Raw genomic sequence first — 18414 nt, 5'->3', positions numbered from 1 at the left:
GTCTTGTATTGACCTCCTTATTTCATTAAATTGGTTTCCTGTGTCTTCTTTGATTCCTTTGATTTCTTTGAGCATATTTATAATCATCCTTTTGAAATCTTAGGCATTTCCTCTTAAATCAGTCTCACAGGAGGTCATTTCTGATGCATTAATACTTTTTGTTGGATTTATATTGTCTTGATTTTTGTGTTTCTTATATTATAATGTAAAGATTTTTGCATCTTACATTAATTTAATCCTTGTATTTTATAAATATCTTCAGTATTATTAGATGTATCAATCAATCTGATGTGATACATCTTCAGAGTAGGCGCTTAAGGTGTTAGGTATGGCTCTTAAGATTTTCAGAGTAACTACATAAGTGACCCCAGGTATTGGGTTTGCCTGCTATGAGAATATTCCAGTAGGCTGGGTGGAACAAAATATAGGCAAATTCTAAAATTTAACTAAACAATATATACATTCAATGAAAAACAGCACAGAGTATTTATGCAAGAATAGGTATTACAACAAGAAGATCCTCTAACAAAGTCACAGGCCCTAAGGATGTGTGTTGCCCCACACCCTTAATCCTGTCAACTTCAAGGCTGAGATTTCTGGTCTGTAGAGGGTTACAATGTTAGCTTGTGACCAAGTAGGACCCTTCCCCAGTGAACAACAGGAGATATGACAAAGGCACTATAAATCAGGAAGCAACAAATGACAAGCCCAAAATATAACTTATTTAAGAATGGCAAATCCAGCCATCCATCACATTTAACATATAATTTACCCTGACATGGAAGGTGCAATTAGCACTTGCGATTCAAGCTTATATATCAGGCTTTTTTGGCTGGTATTGACCTGGTGTAATCCCAATTACCTTTTGGGATGGCTTTGGTCTCAGCTAAGCTGCACTGCCACTTGGGACCCTCTTTGCTGTGGTGTGGACTCAGGTGGGCTGGGTGGGTGAGTGGTTCACTTCTCTGATTGCCTCTGCCAGGTGCTGTGTAGGTGAGCTCCCTTCCCTAGGTCTCTGGTACTTGCTGGAGCTTGTACTGGTAGTGATGGGAGGGGAAGCTGTGGATGGTGGCTAAAGTTCTCCTGCTAGTCCTTGCATCTGATCCTCTTCCTCACAAGATGCTCCAATGATCCCTGCCATCCTCCCTTCACATTTCTTGAGTTTGTAAGAAGGCTGGTGTGAGTGGAGAACAACCTCACCTGGCTTTTCCTGTGTCTTAGGCAGATCTTTGTGGCTGTGGCTCCGTGGCCCTGGTTCTGGCTGCTGTTGGAGTGGCTCTTGCCTGATTCTGTGGGCTCTAGATGCTCTGGATCTCTCCTACTTCTCTGCTGTGGTTGATAATTTCTGATATGCCTCACTTTTCAGTAGAAGACTGTATTTTGCTGTTTTTTATTTTTCTCCCCTAGGCTGCTTTTGTGTGGTTCCTAAGCTATCATCTTAAGTCAATGGCAAGGGTCTTAACTGTCAACTTGATTGGATGTAGAATCACTATGTAGACAAACCTTGGACATGTCTGTGACAGAGTTTCTAAATTAGGTTAGTTGATGTGGGAAGACCCATTCTAACTGTGTGTCATACTTTTCCTTGAGCTAGGGTCTCTGACTCTAGAAAAAAGAGATAGTTGAGTACTAGCATTCATCTGTCTATGACATGTGTCCAGCTGCCTCAAGCTTCTACCACCATGGCTTTCCCACCATGATGTATCGCACCCTCAAACTATAAGCCAAACTAAACATTTCCCCAGCTAAAATGTTGTTCATAAGGTATTTGGTGTTAGCATTGAGAAAAGTAACTAATACAGGAAGTTTTGTCTGTGACCACAGTGCCTAGAACATCAGCAGCACACTGACAAGGAACTTCCAAGGTGATGCCTGCAGCAGTGCCCATTGTACATGCCCACAACAACCACGGTCTTCTAGTTTCCCCACAAAGGTACAGATGACCCACAGGAGCAGCAACAATGACATGTACAGTTGAGCTGCCATTGCTCAGGTTTATGGGAGTGACTGAGAAATGTGTCCAGCATGTCCTGTTTCTCTCCAGGGAGCACCTACATCAAACTTCATGCTAGATTGCAGGGCTGGATTCTTGGTAGCCTCAGTGCCTGCCCTGCGGTGGCTGCGAGGTTTCTTGGGGGCCACAGTGGGCTCTGCAGGCTGCCTGAATGTTCGTGGTTGTCTGCCAGCCTTAGCCTCAGCCTCATGGTTTCTTATCACAGCTCAGGCCATCTGCTGCAGAGGGAAGGATCAGAAGGTTTTCAGGGGAAAAGCTCCATTTCTGCCCACCAGAGCCTAGCCAGGTAGCTAGTTCCCAAGTGGATAAAGTGCTTTTCTTAGTTTGGGCACAAAGACATGCAGTAGAAAAACTCATGTGCCCTAAGAGCCTCCTGGGTGCCAAGCCCTCCAGTGGGAGAATGCAAGCCCAAGTTGACCCTGACTCAAGGGACACCTAGTCCAGCCAGGGTCAAACCTCTTGTTTGCTGCTTTCCTGCTAAGAAACGAATGACCTTCAGTACCAAGGGTGCTGGTGGTGTTGCTGGGAGCAGCTTCTTGCTCTAGAGCACTTTTGTTTCTCTTTCTTTCCCTCTCTCTTTTGTCCTTCCTTCCCTCCTTTCATTCTCTATTTCTCTTTCGTGCTCTCTGTCACGTGTGTAGGTGCACATGCACATGTGTGCATGTGTGTGCAAGGGTCACAGGACAAGCACGGGTGTTTTCCTCAGGCTTTATCCACTTTTTTTGGCTTTGAGGTAGGCTCTCACTCTAGCCCAGGATGACCTAGAATTCACTATGTAGCCTCAGGGTGGCCTTGAACTCATAATGATCCTCCTACCTCAGTCTCCCAAGCACTGGGATTAAAGGCATGCCACCATGCCTGGCAATTATCCACCCTTTGTGAGACAGGGTCTCTCATTGGACTGGAGCTCACCAGTTAGGCTACAGTGGCTGGCCAGTAAGCCCCAAGGAGTCTCCTGTCTCTGCCTTCCCATCTTTCAATTTGAGATTACTAGTATTCCACATCTAGCTTTTTCTTTTTCATTTGAGAGGGAGAAGAGAAAAAGAGGCGGTGGGGGTGGGGAATGGGCACACCAGGGCCTCCAGCCACTGCACACTCCAGACTCATGTGCCACCTTGTGCATCTGGCTTACGATGGTACTGGAGAATTGAACCTGGGTCCTTAGGCTTTATAAGCAAGTGGCTTAATGGCTAAGCTATCTCTGCAGCCCCCATACCTGGCCTTTTAAAGCATTCTGGAGATTGAACTCAAGTCCTCACATTTGCAAGGCAAGCACTTCACCAACTGAGCTATCTCAGTACCTCCCCACCTGCAGAACTTATCTAGTAGCATCTCATGGGGTTAATATTACAAGGGATACATCAGGGAAATGCTGTCTGTGGCTTCCTGTACACAGTGAGAGTGGCTGGCAGCTAGAAAAGCCATGGTACATGAAGTCAAGACAGTGCAAGGTCACTGTGGCAAAAGTCTTTGTATTATTCATAGAGAGGTGATTCCTGGTCTGAGACCAGACGGCCCACGTGTCCTTGTCCTCTTTGTGCCCTCACTGCCGAGAAAGTGGCATCAGTTTATGAACTGTGTGCTTGTCCTGTGATTTCTTCCTTTCTTGTCACATGCTAGGATGACATTGGCTTGTGAAGACATATGCTGTGGCTACTTATGGCTGCAAATCTGCCTTCTTAAATGTGATCCTAAACATGCCAACCTAATTCTAAACAAGCCTATAACATATACAGATTCTGGGGATACAGCTGAAAGAATGGAAAGTCATCTTCATGATGGCCAGGTATAGTGGTATCCACCTATGGTTTATGCTGAGGCAGGAGGATCACTTGAGCCCAGGGGAAATTAGAGCTAGCTTAGACAACATAGTGAGTTCTTTGTCTCTTAAAATAGACATAATGTTGTTTTGGAGAGCTGAGGGTGAGCTCAGTGATAGACTGTGTTTAGTATGCACAAAGCCTTAGAGTCAATTCCCAGAACTTAAAAACATGTAACAAAGTTCATATTTTTTAAATTTATTTTTTATTAACACTTCCATGATTGTAAACAATATCCCATGATAATGCCCTGCTTCCCCCCCCTCTTCATTTTTGCCACCTTGATAAGATTTATCATCTTTACCATTCCAAGTGTATACAGTCATTATACAACCAACATTCAATTATTCTTCATCTCCAAATTGAAACACAGTCCTAGTCATTAAACAATGTCACTTACCCCTTCTTTAACTCTCCAAACCCCCTACTGTCTTTATGATTTTAAAAAATCCCACCCACTCTCTCTCTTTCTTTCTCTCTTTCTCCCCATCTCTGCTTACAATTAAATTAAAAAAATATTTTTAAAAAACTAGGGGCTAGCCGGGTGTGGTGGCGCATGCCTTTAATCCCAGTACCTGGGAGGCAAAGGTAAGTGGATCACCGCGAGTTCGAGGCCACCCCGAGACTACATACTGAGTTCCAGGTCAGCCTGGACTAGAGTGAGACCCTACCTCGAAAAACCAAAAACAATAAAAAATAAAATTAGGGGCTGAGAGCTGGGCATGGTGATGCACGCCTTTAATCCCAACACTTGGGAGGCAGAGGTAGGAGGATCACGTGAGTTCAAGGCCACCCTGAGACTACATGGTGAATTCCAGGTCAGCCTGGGCTAGAGTGAGACCCTTCCTCAAAAATCAAGAAAAAAACCCAAAAAACTAGAGGCTGGAGAGAGAGCTTGGTGGTTAAGGTGCTTGCCTGCAAAGCCTCACTCCATCCCAAAAGTATTAAAAAAAAAAACATCCTAGGTTGAGGCTGGAGAGATTGCTTAGTGGTTAAGGCACTTGCCTGCGAAGCCTAAGGACCCAGGTTCAATTCCCCAGGTCCCATATTAGCCAGATGCACATGGTGACACATGCATCTGGAGTTCATTTGCAGTAGCTAGAGGCTGTGGTGTGCCCATTCTCACTCTCTCTGTAATAAATAAAAATAAATCGGAAGCCAGGCGTGGTGGCACACGCCTTTAATCCCAGCCCTTGGGAGGCAGAGGTAGGAGGATCCCCGTGAATTTGAGGTCACCCTGAGACTCTATAGTGAATTCCAGCTCAGCCTGGGCTAGAGTGAGACCCTACCTCAACCCCCCCAAAAAAATAATAATAAGTAAATAAATCCGAAAAAAATTGAAAAATCTTAGGTATTTCATATAATGGAGCTATACAATGTATAGTATTTGTCCTCTTATGTCTCGTTCATTTTACTGAGCATAAAGTCCTCTTCCTCTATATTGGAGCATGTGTCATTTCTTACTCTTTTTCTTTCTTTCTTTCTTTTTTTTTCTTTTGTGACATGGTCTTGCTATATTATCCAGGCTGGCCTAGAACTCCTAAGTTCAGTTGCTCTTCCCTGCTTCGGTCTCCTAAGTAGCAGATATACAGATGTTCACTGTAGGTGACCAATTCATTTCTTTCCTTTTTAAAGTTCAATAATATTCCTGTGTGTCTCCTTCTGTTTCTTAGCTATTGTGTGTAAATGCACTACAAAACTGGGTATACAAATGATCATCTTGAGACTCTCAATTTTTTGGATTTATATGCACAAGTAGAATTGCAGCTTCATATGGAATGCATGTATATATGCAGCCCAGGCTGATCTTGGTCATAAGATGCTTCTCCTTCCACATTCTGCGTCAAAAGTTATAGGTATGCACAGACACAGTTTGCTAATCTAATCTTCTAAGAGCTGTACCATTCTTCCCATCTGGTCTTTTTTTTTTTTTTTTTTTTTTTTTTGCCCATTTTCCTACTTCCAGGAGGTGATCTTAGGGGCGCCAACAACAAGAAAATACTATAAACCATAAGGCTGCAAGCCGATACCGCCAACAAGCATTTTAGTAGATTGACCTGGTGAAACCTGTTCTTTCTGCATTTTCCTTACTCCACAGGAACTTCATCCTTTCCTTTTCAGCTAACATTTAACCTATCTTCCCAGTTACTTAATTTCCCCTATCCATAAAACACTTCTTCCTTTCTAAGATAAATCATTTTAAACTGACATTTTCTTGTGGCGGATACACTAGAAGTGCCCGCGTGAAACAAACCTCGTCTTCTGTGCTTCACTGAGCACATTTAAAAACCTAGAGGCTTGAGCGAAACCTGTTCCCAAAGGCTTGGTCCCCGGGAGACGAAGCGAGCAGTCCGGACTGCACGGAGCTCCCGCGGCTGCGTGTGCAGCAGGTAAGGAGCAATGGTTCCCGGGCTTTCAGCTGGCCGGGGACGGTCTTCGGGGACACCCTCCGGGCGGTGGAGGACAGGAAGTCGGAGCAGCTGGAGGAACTGTGGTTAGGGAATCTCCCCTGGGCCGCAGCTTTTGCTCCATTCAGTTCCTTCCGTGGCAGCCTTACTCATTTCTTCACTCCTTGGCCAGGTTCTGCGTTTCCTGGCTCCCAGGCCTCCAGGAATGCGGAGGACAGCGGCTGGGGCTCCAGAGTCCTTGGGTTGAGGAAAGCATCAGGTGCACCTCCAGGGGCGTTGCAAAGCCCGGGCACACCCTGCCTCCATCGCCAAAGGGGAAAGAAATAAACAGCAGCACTTCTATTTAATCTTTTTTTTTTTTTTTTTTTTTTTTTCCTATAAGGATAAGCTTTTCATTGTCACGTACAGCCAGGAGAAAATAGTAGTGTTTATAGGTTACTCTGCATCCGCCTCAGTGCTGGCCCTTTCCAGAACTTTCGCTTTTACTCTCCAAAACGCTAGGTATTGTGTGGGCTTGGGAGATCTCTCTCTGTTTAATTTGAATCTGATCCGCCTGGGTGGGGCTGCCTCACCAACTACCCCTGCATGCACGTGAGGCTGAAGGAGAGCAAACTTTTGTCAAAGGGCCTGAAAATTCTGCAACAGAGCAAGAAAAAAAAAAATAATAATAATAACCTGGAAATCCTTTTCATAGGTAAGGCAGATGTCACAGACAAGATGGCCACAGGTATTTGAAGAGTGTAATGGGTCACATAGGTCCTACATTTATTGAGGGTCTTTTGGTGTCCTAGACTCTGTGCCAAGTGTTAGCATGAGCATTTTTGTTAGCAACAAGGGCCCTTGTCCTCAGACATACAAAAAAATACCTTCATGGGCTGGAGAGATGGCTCAGGGGTTAAGGCACTTGCATGCAAAGCAAAAGGACCCAGGTTCAATTCCCCAGGACCCATGTAAGCCAGATGCAAAAGGGGGCACATGCACCTGGAGTTCATTTGCAGCTGCTGGAGGCCATGGTGCACCCATTCTCTCTCTCTACCTCTGCCTCTCTCGCTAGTAAATAAAATATGTTTTAACATATAAAATATATATTTAATATAATATAAAATATTTTAATAAAATATATATTTAATATATATTAATATAATTAATATATGTATTATATATCCATATAATAAATATAGCTTCAGCACATTAGCTGAAATGTAATAAAACATATTTGGTCTTTGTCCTCAGTTCATAGTACAGAGCTAAAACTAAACTTTGAAAGTGGTAAGAGTGTCTAACTATTCTTAAACTGCCCCTTTCAACCATACCTGAAGTTATGCTAATGAGGTAACACAGGGTGAATTTTCAACCATCACTCTCCTCTAGGGAGAAAAAAGATGGAATTTATTCCCCAGTTGCCAACAAACTTATTAACAAACCTAGACTTAAAAAATTTTTAAATATACCACTGCTCATTAAGAAGAGTGGACATACACATCAACTTTCTCTAATAACTAGGTTTATCCTCTTTAATTTAAACTGCTCTGTCTTTTTAGCTAAAAGAGAATCTGTTCTATCTTAAAGAGGGTGGAGAATACTGGGGAGAACCAAGAAACATCAATGAATCAAGAATTGAGAGTCAGCCCAGTGTGGTGGCACATACCTTTAATCCCAGCACTTGGGTGGCACAGGTAGGAGGATCAATGTGAGTTTGAGGACACCCTGAGACAACATAATGAATTCCAGGTTAACCTGGGCTAGAGTGAGACCCTACCTCAAAAGACCAAACTCCTCCCCCAGCACCCCAGGGAAAAAACAACAACCACATACACACAAAAAAAAAAAAAAAAAAAAAAAAACAATGAGAGAGCCAGATGTGGTGACACACACCTTTAATCCCAGCACCAGGAGACAGAGGTAGGAGGATCTTTGAGTTCAAGGCCAGCCTGGGACTATGGAGGGAGTTTTGGATCAGCCTGGGCTAGAGCGAAAACTTACTCTGAAACGAAACAAAACAAAAAGAATAGGGAAAAGAGAGCCATGAGACGGGTCACCTCCATCTCATCTGCTGGGCGCAGAAGTCATTACAGGAGAAGCAGTGACATGAATACTGCTCTCATGGTACCCTGAAAACCAGTTCCAGGGAGATGGTGACAATGTGGTCACTCAAACCTCATCAAAATAGATCCAGAGGCAACAGAGAAAGCAACACTAAATCAGTCTTGACCTTGTCCACCAAGGCTCAGAGAACACTGTGGAAGAGGGGGTGGAAAGACTGTAAGAGCTCAGGGTAGATGGAACTAGCCTGAGGCACCATCCTGCCCTCCCTGCTCCCAGCAGACTGACTGAAACCTCTTGCTCCCTGCAGTGAATGCCAGTAACCTTCACCAGAACTGGGGCAGGGGTGAGGGGTTCTAAGAGTACAACTTTTAAAAAAAATAAAACATCAGTAAGTAAAACTTTTAAATAATTAGATAAAACCTCTTGATCAGCTGGGCATGGTGATAGAGACCTGCAATTTGAGCACGTGGGAGATGGAGGCCTGTGAATCAAGAGTTCAGGGTCAGGGGCTGGAGAGATGGCTTAGTGGTTAAGACAATTGCCTGCAAAGCCTAAGGACCCAGGTTCAATTCTCCAGGTCCCACATAAGCCAGATGTATTTGGTGGCACATGTGTCTGGAGTTCTTTTGCAGTGGCTAGAGGCCCTGGCATGCCCATTCTCACTATCTCTGTCTCCCTCTCTGTAGCTAATAAATAAAACAGAAAAAAAAAAAATGTTCAGGACCAGCCTAGGCTAAATAGCCAGTTCAAGGCCAGCCTAGAGTTATATGAGTAGCAGCATCTGTGAATGTCAAAAAAAACCCAACCAAACAAACAAATAAAACTCAGAACAAAAGGATCCTCTTGAACAGTGAGGCTTGGAGAACTGGGTTGTTGAGCACATTGGGATTTGTGGGGCCGTGTGACCCACCACACTCTTCCCATGAGCTTTGTTCCGCATCTCTTCTACTTCACTGTTCCCTGCTTCCTTCCTTAGTAAGATGGAACTACTGCAGTGTTTTCTGGATGTTCTTCAGCATTCTGTGGAAGTAGCAACCTGTGTGGGGTTACGGGAGTCCCTGAATTTGTAATCAAGTAGGCAGAGAGGCAGGTGGCCTGGAGCCCCATTTGCAGCTGCCATCTGAAGTAGGGGCAGTATTGGGGCATTAAGTTGTTCATCCTGTGGCATCTGCACTAACTTTATTTCAAGATAGGTTCTCACTCTAGGCCAAGCTGCCACAGAATGCTTTCTGTAGTCCCAGGCTGGTCTCGAACTCACAACCACCCTCCTTCCTCTGCCTCCCAGGAATCTGCACTAATTCTTAGGAGAGTCAGAAATCAGGCTGAACTGTGGGACACCTGAGCGATGCCTGGGAATTGGGAAGTGTTCGTGTTGTTGGAAAGACAAAGCAGTACTAGGAAGCAGACTAGAACGTGAGTACAGACACTGCCCCTCTGCACTACTGTTAAGCAAATCATGTGCAATGGCTTTTTTTCCCCATGTGTATGTTATGTGTGTGTATGTGTGTTTAAATGTGTGTGGACACATGTTGTGTGTGAGGAAGACAGAGGTTGGTATTGGGTGTTGCCCTGGGGATGCCTTGTCTCTGCCTCTCCAGGGCTGGAATTACAGGTGAGTTGCCATCCCTGTCTAGCATTTTAATCAATTTTTAAAAAATTATTTATTTATTTATTTATTTGAGAGCGACAGACACAGACGGAAAGGCAGATAGAGGGAGAGAGAGAGAATGGGCGCGCCAGGGCCTCCAGCCTCTGCAAACGAACTCCAGATGCGTGCGCCCCCTTGTGCATCTGGCTAACGTGGGACCTGGGGAACCGAGCCTCGAACCGGGGTCCTTAGGCTTCACAGGCAAGCATTTAACCGCTAAGCCATCTCTCCAGCCCCTGTCTAGCATTTTATATCGGTTCTCCTGCTTGTACAGCTGGCACTTTACCCACTGAGCCATCTCTCCAGCCCTGTAATTGTCTTTCTGTAGATCAAAATAGTTGAGTGATTGCAGTTTCATATGCTTCAGCCTAGCGAGATCTTTGCACACTTACGCAGTGTGGGGCCGTTCAAGTGCTTTCCACACACCCTCTCCTAGCCCTCACCACACTCTTACCAGAGGCCCTGTCCTTATTCCCGATTCACACAGGAGGAGACGGAGGCATTCGAAGGCTAACACAGGCTCAGTACACCCAGCCGGGAGAAGAGAATTTGAGCTCAGCTGGGCTCATAACTGACCCTGATGTCACTTGGACTGCAGGAACAGCTTCACAAACCCAGTGGCTTAAAATAAGAGCTGTTGGACTGGGGATGTAGCTCAGTGACAAGGCACTAGACTAGCATATGCAAGTTCCAGGGCTCCGTGTCTAGTACCCCAAAACTAAAATAACAGAAATCTATTCTTTCACAGTTCGGAGGTCAGACATCTGAAATTAAGGTGTCGGTAGGGTCTGCTCCTGTTTAGAGGCTCTGAGGGGGAAAGCGCCACACCTCTCTCTTGTCATTGTCAATCCTTGGTGTAATTCCTTGGTGCTCATTAGCTTGCAGCTGTACACTCCAGCTTCTGTCGTTGTAGGGTTGTGAGGTGTCTTCTCCCACTGTTTCTGTCTCTTCTGATAAGGACACTGATGACTCATGAAGGGTACTTAATCCAATATGACCTCATCCTGACTCCGTCTGTAGAGGCCCTATTTTCAAATAAGGATTTTTTTTTTTTTTTAACTCTAGTTCAGACTGACCTACAACTCACTCTGTAGCCCAAGTTGGCCTTGAACTCATCACAATTCTACCTCAGTCTCCCAAGTGCTGGGGTTAAAGGCATGCACCATCACGCCCAGATTTTCACTTACAGGACTTCCATGTATTCTTTGGAAGGACATGATTCCATCCACAACGCTGAGCCTTTGAAGAGGAACTCTCCAGGATACGTGTATCTGTGTCTGAACCAGGATTGCCACCTGTCCATTAGCCACCCGTGGGACTCAGATGAGTAGGGCTAGCCAGAGACGGTACTGTGAGCTGCAGTGAAGCCTAGCTCCAGCTCTTCCCTAGGGGGAGGGGAGCTAGCTAGCCACTAGGTGTCCAGGTGGACCACCCAGGATGCGTGGGCAAGCACAGGAGGCATGTTTCACCGCTGCTAGGCTCTCCCTGCAGCATGATTTCCATCACTTTGACAGGAAAACCTCAAACCTTGAATCTGGGATGAAGACACTTTGTTTTTCTTGCTAATCAAGACTCTTGCTTTTGGCCGGTGTTAACAAAGGCTTTAGCAGTCACAGCTAAAATGATTGTTAAAGCTCCTGGAAGATATTATGTCAATTCTCTCTGAAAATGGAGCAAAGTAGGTGGCTGGGGATTTTGGGTTCAGTTGGTAGAGTGCCCATCCTGCACAAAACTCTTGGTTCAATACTAGCACTGGATAAACCAGGCATGGCGGTGTGCTTCTGTAATTATAGCAGCTGGGAAGTGAATGCAAGAGGATCAGTGGTTCAAGGTCGTCCTCCATGACATAGTGAGTTCAAATGAAGCAAACAACAACAAAAAAACAAAACAAAACCCAAACACCTGAAGTAAGGCAAATGACAAATAATCATTAAGCAGGATTCTGTCACTGTGAGCCTTTAAGCTTTCTCAGAGACAGGTAATTGTGAAATGCATGCTGTGCTATCACTGCATGATGTGGGGTTGTAAACCCAGGGTAAGAAGGTGGACTGGGACCATGAAACGCTCTATCTTGACATTCACTGGGAGACAGGGGATGTCTATCTTGACTTGGGCTCTGCCCAAAGTGGTTCCTGGCCTGAGTGAGCTTAATGCTTCAGGAACCAGATAGGAACCTCTCTTTCTAAACAGACTGATAGAAGCCCTTTCTGTTTTGGCATGTAAGAAGAATCCATTTAAACTAATATGTATCTATTTGGTGATAGTTGAAATGTATTCTCTTTTCCCCCAGGGTTCTCATGAAACATTGCCTGTACATTTAAGCAGTTCATGCTTCTGAGGCCAAGCAAACACAATTGCCAAAGAACAACAATTTCCAGGTTTTACTTAGGGAGAAGTTTTCCTTTGGTGTTTTAGCAATGGATTTGGTTACTAGAAACTTGAGTGCAAGGTTAAAGATGCCATGTGCTATCTGTTAACACTGTCCTTCACCTTTTGGGCCTCTGCCCCAGGGCTGGCCACACAGACTCTTTTCCTTGGGCCCGGCTGAAGTTTCTGAAGTGTGACTCAGGCTGCAGACAGAGCCAGGCACAGAAGAGCTTTGTTTCTAGTCTGTCTCTTTGAGAGGAGGAACTTTCCCTCCTTTTTTTTCCTCTCCTCCTCCTCCTTCTTCTTAAAATTTCATTTATTTATGTTTATTTGCAAGCAGAGCGTGAGAAAGACAGAGATAAATAGGTAGGCAGATAGGGAGAGACAGAAAAGAATGGGCACACCAGGGCCTCTTGCCACTACAAAAGCTACTCCAGACACATGTACCACTTTATGCATCTGACTTTATGTGGGTACTGGGGAATAAAACCTGAATCTGGGCTGTCAGGCTTTGTAAGCAAGCACCTTAACCACTGAGCCATCTCTCCAGCCCGGAAGTTGCTCTCCATATAACTTGGGCCCAAAGTTGCCCCAGCTGTCCCTGGCTTTCTTATTGTTACCTCTCTCTCCTGTGTTTAGTCACATTACAGCTTCTATGCAAATAGCATCAACCCCTTTCCTGAGGACAGGGCTACTACAGCTACAAGGCTAGTTCATTCAGCCTTTTAGTTTTTTACTTTGAGACAGAATTTCAGTTGCCAACACTGACCTTGAACTCACTCTATAGGACCAGACAGACCTTGAACTTTTGACCCTCTTGCCTCAGCTTCTTAAGTAGCTGGGATTACAGGACTGGGCCTGGGCCCAGGTGCAACATTTTAAAATTGGATTCACTGTAGATTCTGCTTTTCCTACTGAAAATGCCTTGGCGACATGCTAGCATTCAGTAACCTAAACTCTCAAGTTATATCTGCACAGTTCAGCCCTAGTTCTCCATCCTTGATACTCTCCCTTTTACAGGCTGTTTACCCCTCAGTCCTCTTTCAAAACACTTCCTGAGTCTTGGAATTCTCTCCAGCAGTTTAGGGGGTTTTGTGTTCTCTCTTCTGTATCAAAGAAAGCCCCACTCTCTATCTGGACATTCTGTCAAGATGGGATCTTTTTAGGAATGGATGTCAATCTCTTCCTCTGCTCCACGTTTTAAAAACTATACTTTCAGGGATCCTAGTTCCCCATGCTCCATGTTTTAGCCAGAGGCATATAATCCTTTGTTGACCTCTGAGCCTTTCCTGATAATCTGTTCCTAGTATACCCAAACTCCACCCTCAACCTCCAAGCTGCCTGACCAACTGTGGTGGTTTGATTCAGGTGTCCCCCATAAACTTAGGTGTTCTGAATGCTAGGTTCCCAGCTGATGGATACTTGGGAATTAATGCCTCCTGGAGGGAGTGTATTGTTGGGGGCGGACTTATGGGCTTTATAGCCAGTTTCCCCATGCCAGTGTTTGGCACACCCTCCTGTTGCTGTAGTCCACCTTATGTTGGCCAGGGAGTGATGTCCACCCTGTGCTCATGCTATCGTTTTCCCCTGCCATCATGGAGCTTCCCCTCAAGCCTGTAAGCCAAAATAAATCTCTTTTTCCCAGAAGCTGCTCTTGGTTGGGTGATTTCTACCAGCAATATGAACCGGACTGCAACAGTAAAGTGGTACCGAGGAGTGGGGTCGCTGCTAGACACCTGACTGTGTGGCTTTGGCCTTTTGGAGCTGATTTTCAAGAGGAATGTGGGAGGATTTGAAACCTTGGCCTAAGAGATGCCTTGCAGTGCTGTACAGCTTGATGGACTATTCTGGTCAGAGTTGAAAGACCCGAATGCATTAAGAACTATGGACTGTGAGGTTTGGCTTATGAGGGTGAAAAAGAGCTTTACTTGGACTGGGCTAGCAGTTTGTGTGAGAAGCTTGCTCTTGTGCCCATGTCCTGAGAAGTTGTGCAGGGTTGCTTTGCGTAGAAATGAACTGGTGTGTGTAGAGGGATATGGCACAGAAAGAAAAATCTTTGGGTGAACTCTTGCCCGTTCAGCTGCAACTGAGAGATTACAACCTTTGAAACTGGGCTAGCTGACCTGTGCTGGGGCAATAGGAAGAATGTCAACTCTTTTGAAGGGGTCTGAGTGCTCAAGGAGTGTCCTGTTCTTCAAAGTCTGCTTTGTTCCTCCCCTGGATTAACAAATTGGCACCCTACCTGGTATCGTGGAGTATAAGAAATGCTGGAAAGAGGGTCATTGAGTTTGCAACACGGTCTTGTGTTTTGGAAATGGCCTTGGGCAGTGTGAAGCGGGTTTGCTGGTTGCCTGCATAGAGACCCCATGGGGCCATGAAGATGGACCGTGGCTTGCAGTGGAGACCCAGTGGAGATGCCGGGACCATGAGATGGCTGCCGAGGAGCTGCCGGTCCTGATGAAGTTTCCCAGGACTGTGAGTAGCCTAGCTGGAGGGGCAGAATTGGAATGCCAGAGACTTGTTGCTGGTTAGAATTATCGGACTTGAAGATTTGTCACTGGCTAGAGTTGCTGGACTTAAGCTACAGAGTTTGATGTTTGCCCTGGTTGTTTTAAATCTTGTATTGGTTGAATGTTTCTTTGCTATGCTCAATGCCATCTTTTGCAGTGTGAATATTTATTCTGTGCCATTATCGGTTTTTTGAGGTTATTTTTTGGTATTTCGGCTCAGTTAAAAGATCTTGAATTATGGGGATGTATGAACATCATTGGAATTGATAAAAACTATGGGGACTTTTAAAGTCAGACTGAATGCATTGTATTTTACATCATGTATGGATATCAGTTTATGGGGGCCAGGGGCGGAATGTGGTGGTTTGATTCAGGTGTCCCCCATAAACTTAGGTGTTCTGAATGCTAGGTTCCCAGCTGATGGATACTTGGGAATTAATGCCTCCTGAAGGGAGTGTATTGTTGGGGGCGGACTTATGGGCTTTATAGCCAGTTTCCCCATGCCAGTGTTTGGCACACCCTCCTGTTGCTGTAGTCCACCTTATGTTGGCCAGGGAGTGATGTCCACCCTGTGCTCATGCTATCGTTTTCCCTTGCCATCGTGGAGCTTCCCCTCGAGCCTGTAAGCCAAAATAAATCTCTTTTTCCCAGAAGCTGCTCTTGGTTGGGTGATTTCTACCAGCAATGTGAACCGGACTGCAACACCAACCCTTCCAGGCGGTCAGCTGCCATCTCTCCTTCAGACCTGACCCAGACCTCACTACACTGAGAAGCTTCATTTGCGGCAGAATACACAAAGCTAGTACCGCAGTTAAAGCTATTTAAGAGCCTGGTTCAGATGCCTACCCTACCTGCTAAACCGTGTATGCACATGTCCTATGCTCCTCAGCTCTGAGTTCTGGCTAGTTCCTGACCATTATAGCTTGGCTTGTGTACTCCTCTTTGCAACCAGATGCAGGCTTAATACTTGGTATGGCAAGAACTGCCTGGCTCCCCCAGCCCTCACTGATTTTAGATTTTGTTGGAGACAAAAACAAGTTTCCAAGATTCAGGTCAACATCAATTTAGAATTATGTCTGATAGTTGGAAAAGAACTTTGGAAAAGAGACTTAACTTTTTTTAACTTGGGAAAACTTTTGAAAGCTATAGCCTTTCATGCTTAAACACACCCACACACCCACAACCAGCCTGGCTTTATATAGTTCAATCCTGTCAAGCTAATCTAATCTTCTGTGACAGAGCAGCCGACCTGGTAGATCAAGAGGATAATAGTTGGACTTCATCTCTGCTGGCTTGGAAACTTTTTTCATTTCTGGGTCCCACTCAATAGGAGTGTTGGCTGGGGAGAGAAGTGGTATTCCCTAGTGGGGTTATCCTCAAGCCTGTTGGCCCTAAGAATTTACACAAATGACAGAAAAGAGATCCAATTTAGAAGAGTCAGCACTAATATCAGGGCAGAGGGAGTGGGGTTTAGATACAGATGATTAACCAGCCAGAGAAAGAACCCTGTAATTATAAAAGTGATCCACTCAACTGACTTGACCATAAGAGATTTCATGTTTGGGAAAAATAGCACAAATGCATGAGTGCAGGTAAAACACACACACACACATGAAGAAACAGAACATGTAGGAACCCTGTAGTTCATAAGTTGCATGAACAGGATTCTTTTCAAACTCTACAGCTAACAAAACAGTGAGCGAGAGCTGAGCTGTGGTGGCACATGAATTTAATCCCTGGATTTGGGAGATAGAAGGATTGCTATGAGTTCGAGACCAGCATGGTACTACAGAGTCTTAGGTCAAACTGGGCTAGAGTGGTGAGACCCTATCTCAAAAAAAAAAAAAAAAAAAAGAAAAAGAAAAAGAAAAAAAAAAAGAAACAAGATTAAATTAAATGTAGAGATCCCTCTTATTCTGCATGAAGTTCAATGGAAGAGAAAGAAATCACCAGTAAAGATACTCAACAGTGGACACTGCAAGCCTTATATTTGGCCAGCCAGGCCACATGAGCCAATGGGTGCAATAGTGGCACATCTGTCATGGTGGCAACCAACTGCCCTCTAATTTGACTGGAGGCCCACTCCATGGGAGCAAATACATCCCTGATACTGAAAACCTACAACAGGGATAGTCATGAGCCCTAGGGGTGTAACGTCTGCTGCTGTTTGGCTAAATGTATATACTAAGCTCATCAAACTGGCCAGTAAGCACTTCTCTTGATGTTCATATATTAATGCTCTCACGTTTGGTAGAGAACCTTCTCTTTTCATATAGCAGTGACCTGGGGATGACTCAGAAGACACCATGGTGCTGGGAAGAAGTGAGAGAGGAGTGCTCAGCACTGCAATATCTCTATCACACCTTCCAAGACTCAGGGTCCATTGAGGAAGAGGTGGCAGAAAGAATGTAAGAGACAAAGGAAGGGTAGGACTCCTAATAACGTGCTCCTCCAGACACAAAATGGCCTGGATATCCATGACCTCATAGTGCATGACACTACCTACACAAAACCATCATAATAGGAGGTAAAAGATCATGACATCAAAATAAAAGAGAGACTGATTAAGAAGGGGAGGGGATATGATGGAGAATGGAGTTTCAAAGGGGAAAGTGGGGAGAGGGAAGGTATTACCATGGGATATTGCTTATAGTCATGAAAGTTGTTAATAAAACATAATTAAAAAAAAGATTCCTCTTGGTTTTGAGGCAATAAATGGGTCATTAAATAACAGATTTCTCTAGGATAGTGTGTGCTCCAAGCTATCATAACAAACCCGATAACCTGAACATAGCTGTCCTCAACACACATTATACTACTACTTAAAAGTACTTATTTAAATCCATAATTAAAAATTGAGTAGCCAGGCGTGGTGGTGCACGCCTTTAATCCCAGCACTTGGGAGGCAGAGGTAGGAAGATCACTGTGAGATTCTACCTCGAAACCCCCCCCCCAACAAAAAAAAAAATTAAGTGGAGCGAGGGTATGGCAGTGCATTCCTTTAATCCCAGCACTTGGCAGGCACAGGTAGGAAGGCTGATATGAATTCAAAGCTAGCTTGAATCCAGGTTAACTTGGGCTACAGCAATAGCTTGGCTCCAAAAAAAATTAAGCTGTAGGCAGTGCCTCATTGTAATAAGGTCTTCATGGTGTGGTTACATTCATAAAGAGATGCCCAAACACAAAAAGTTCTTCTTTACAATCCATACGAGGAGCATGGGCAGTAAGCCTGACCTCTCTCCCATGTGACCCTGCAGCTTTGATCCATGGTGCAGCCAAACTAACATAGGCAGTAAGTTATTCTGGGTCCCCACTTACAAAATAAGCAAGCCCTTGCTTTGCTACTATAGGAAGATAGTAGCATTGAAGATTGGGGTATCTGCACTCTACCCAGATTGTTCCCAAATGTTATCTGATTCAAACATATTTTTTTCTCAAGGTAGGGTTTCACTTTGGCCCAGGATGACCTGGAATTCACTATGTAGTTTCAGGGGGGCCTCAAACTCAAGGCAATCCCTTTACCTCTGCCTCCCAAGTGCTGGGATCCGGGTGACTCAAATATTTTTGATAAAGTGAGGTAGGGCACAGGGTGGGACATAGG

The 18414-nt window shown here is 44.8% G+C and overlaps 1 long non-coding RNA gene across 2 annotated transcripts; it reads left to right on the top strand.

The window, feature by feature from the left end:
• The first annotated feature begins 5931 nt into the window (after window positions 1-5931).
• On the top strand, window positions 5932-16530 carry LOC123458805. 2 transcript variants are annotated; one of them, XR_006635793.1, is made up of 3 exons: window positions 5932-6224; window positions 9574-9701; window positions 15465-16530. It is a non-coding gene; the product is annotated as an uncharacterized LOC123458805 (long non-coding RNA). The 2 variants fall into 2 exon arrangements; XR_006635794.1 differs by lacking the exon at window positions 15465-16530 and adding an exon at window positions 13949-14007.
• Window positions 16531-18414: the final 1884 nt, after the last annotated feature.

This window comes from Jaculus jaculus, chromosome 2 (genome assembly GCF_020740685.1).
Source record: "Jaculus jaculus isolate mJacJac1 chromosome 2, mJacJac1.mat.Y.cur, whole genome shotgun sequence".
In the NCBI taxonomy this organism is placed as follows: domain Eukaryota; kingdom Metazoa; phylum Chordata; class Mammalia; order Rodentia; family Dipodidae; genus Jaculus; species Jaculus jaculus.
The sequence above is the reverse complement of the archived record's forward strand: the minus strand, read 5'-3'. Positions and strand labels throughout refer to the sequence as shown.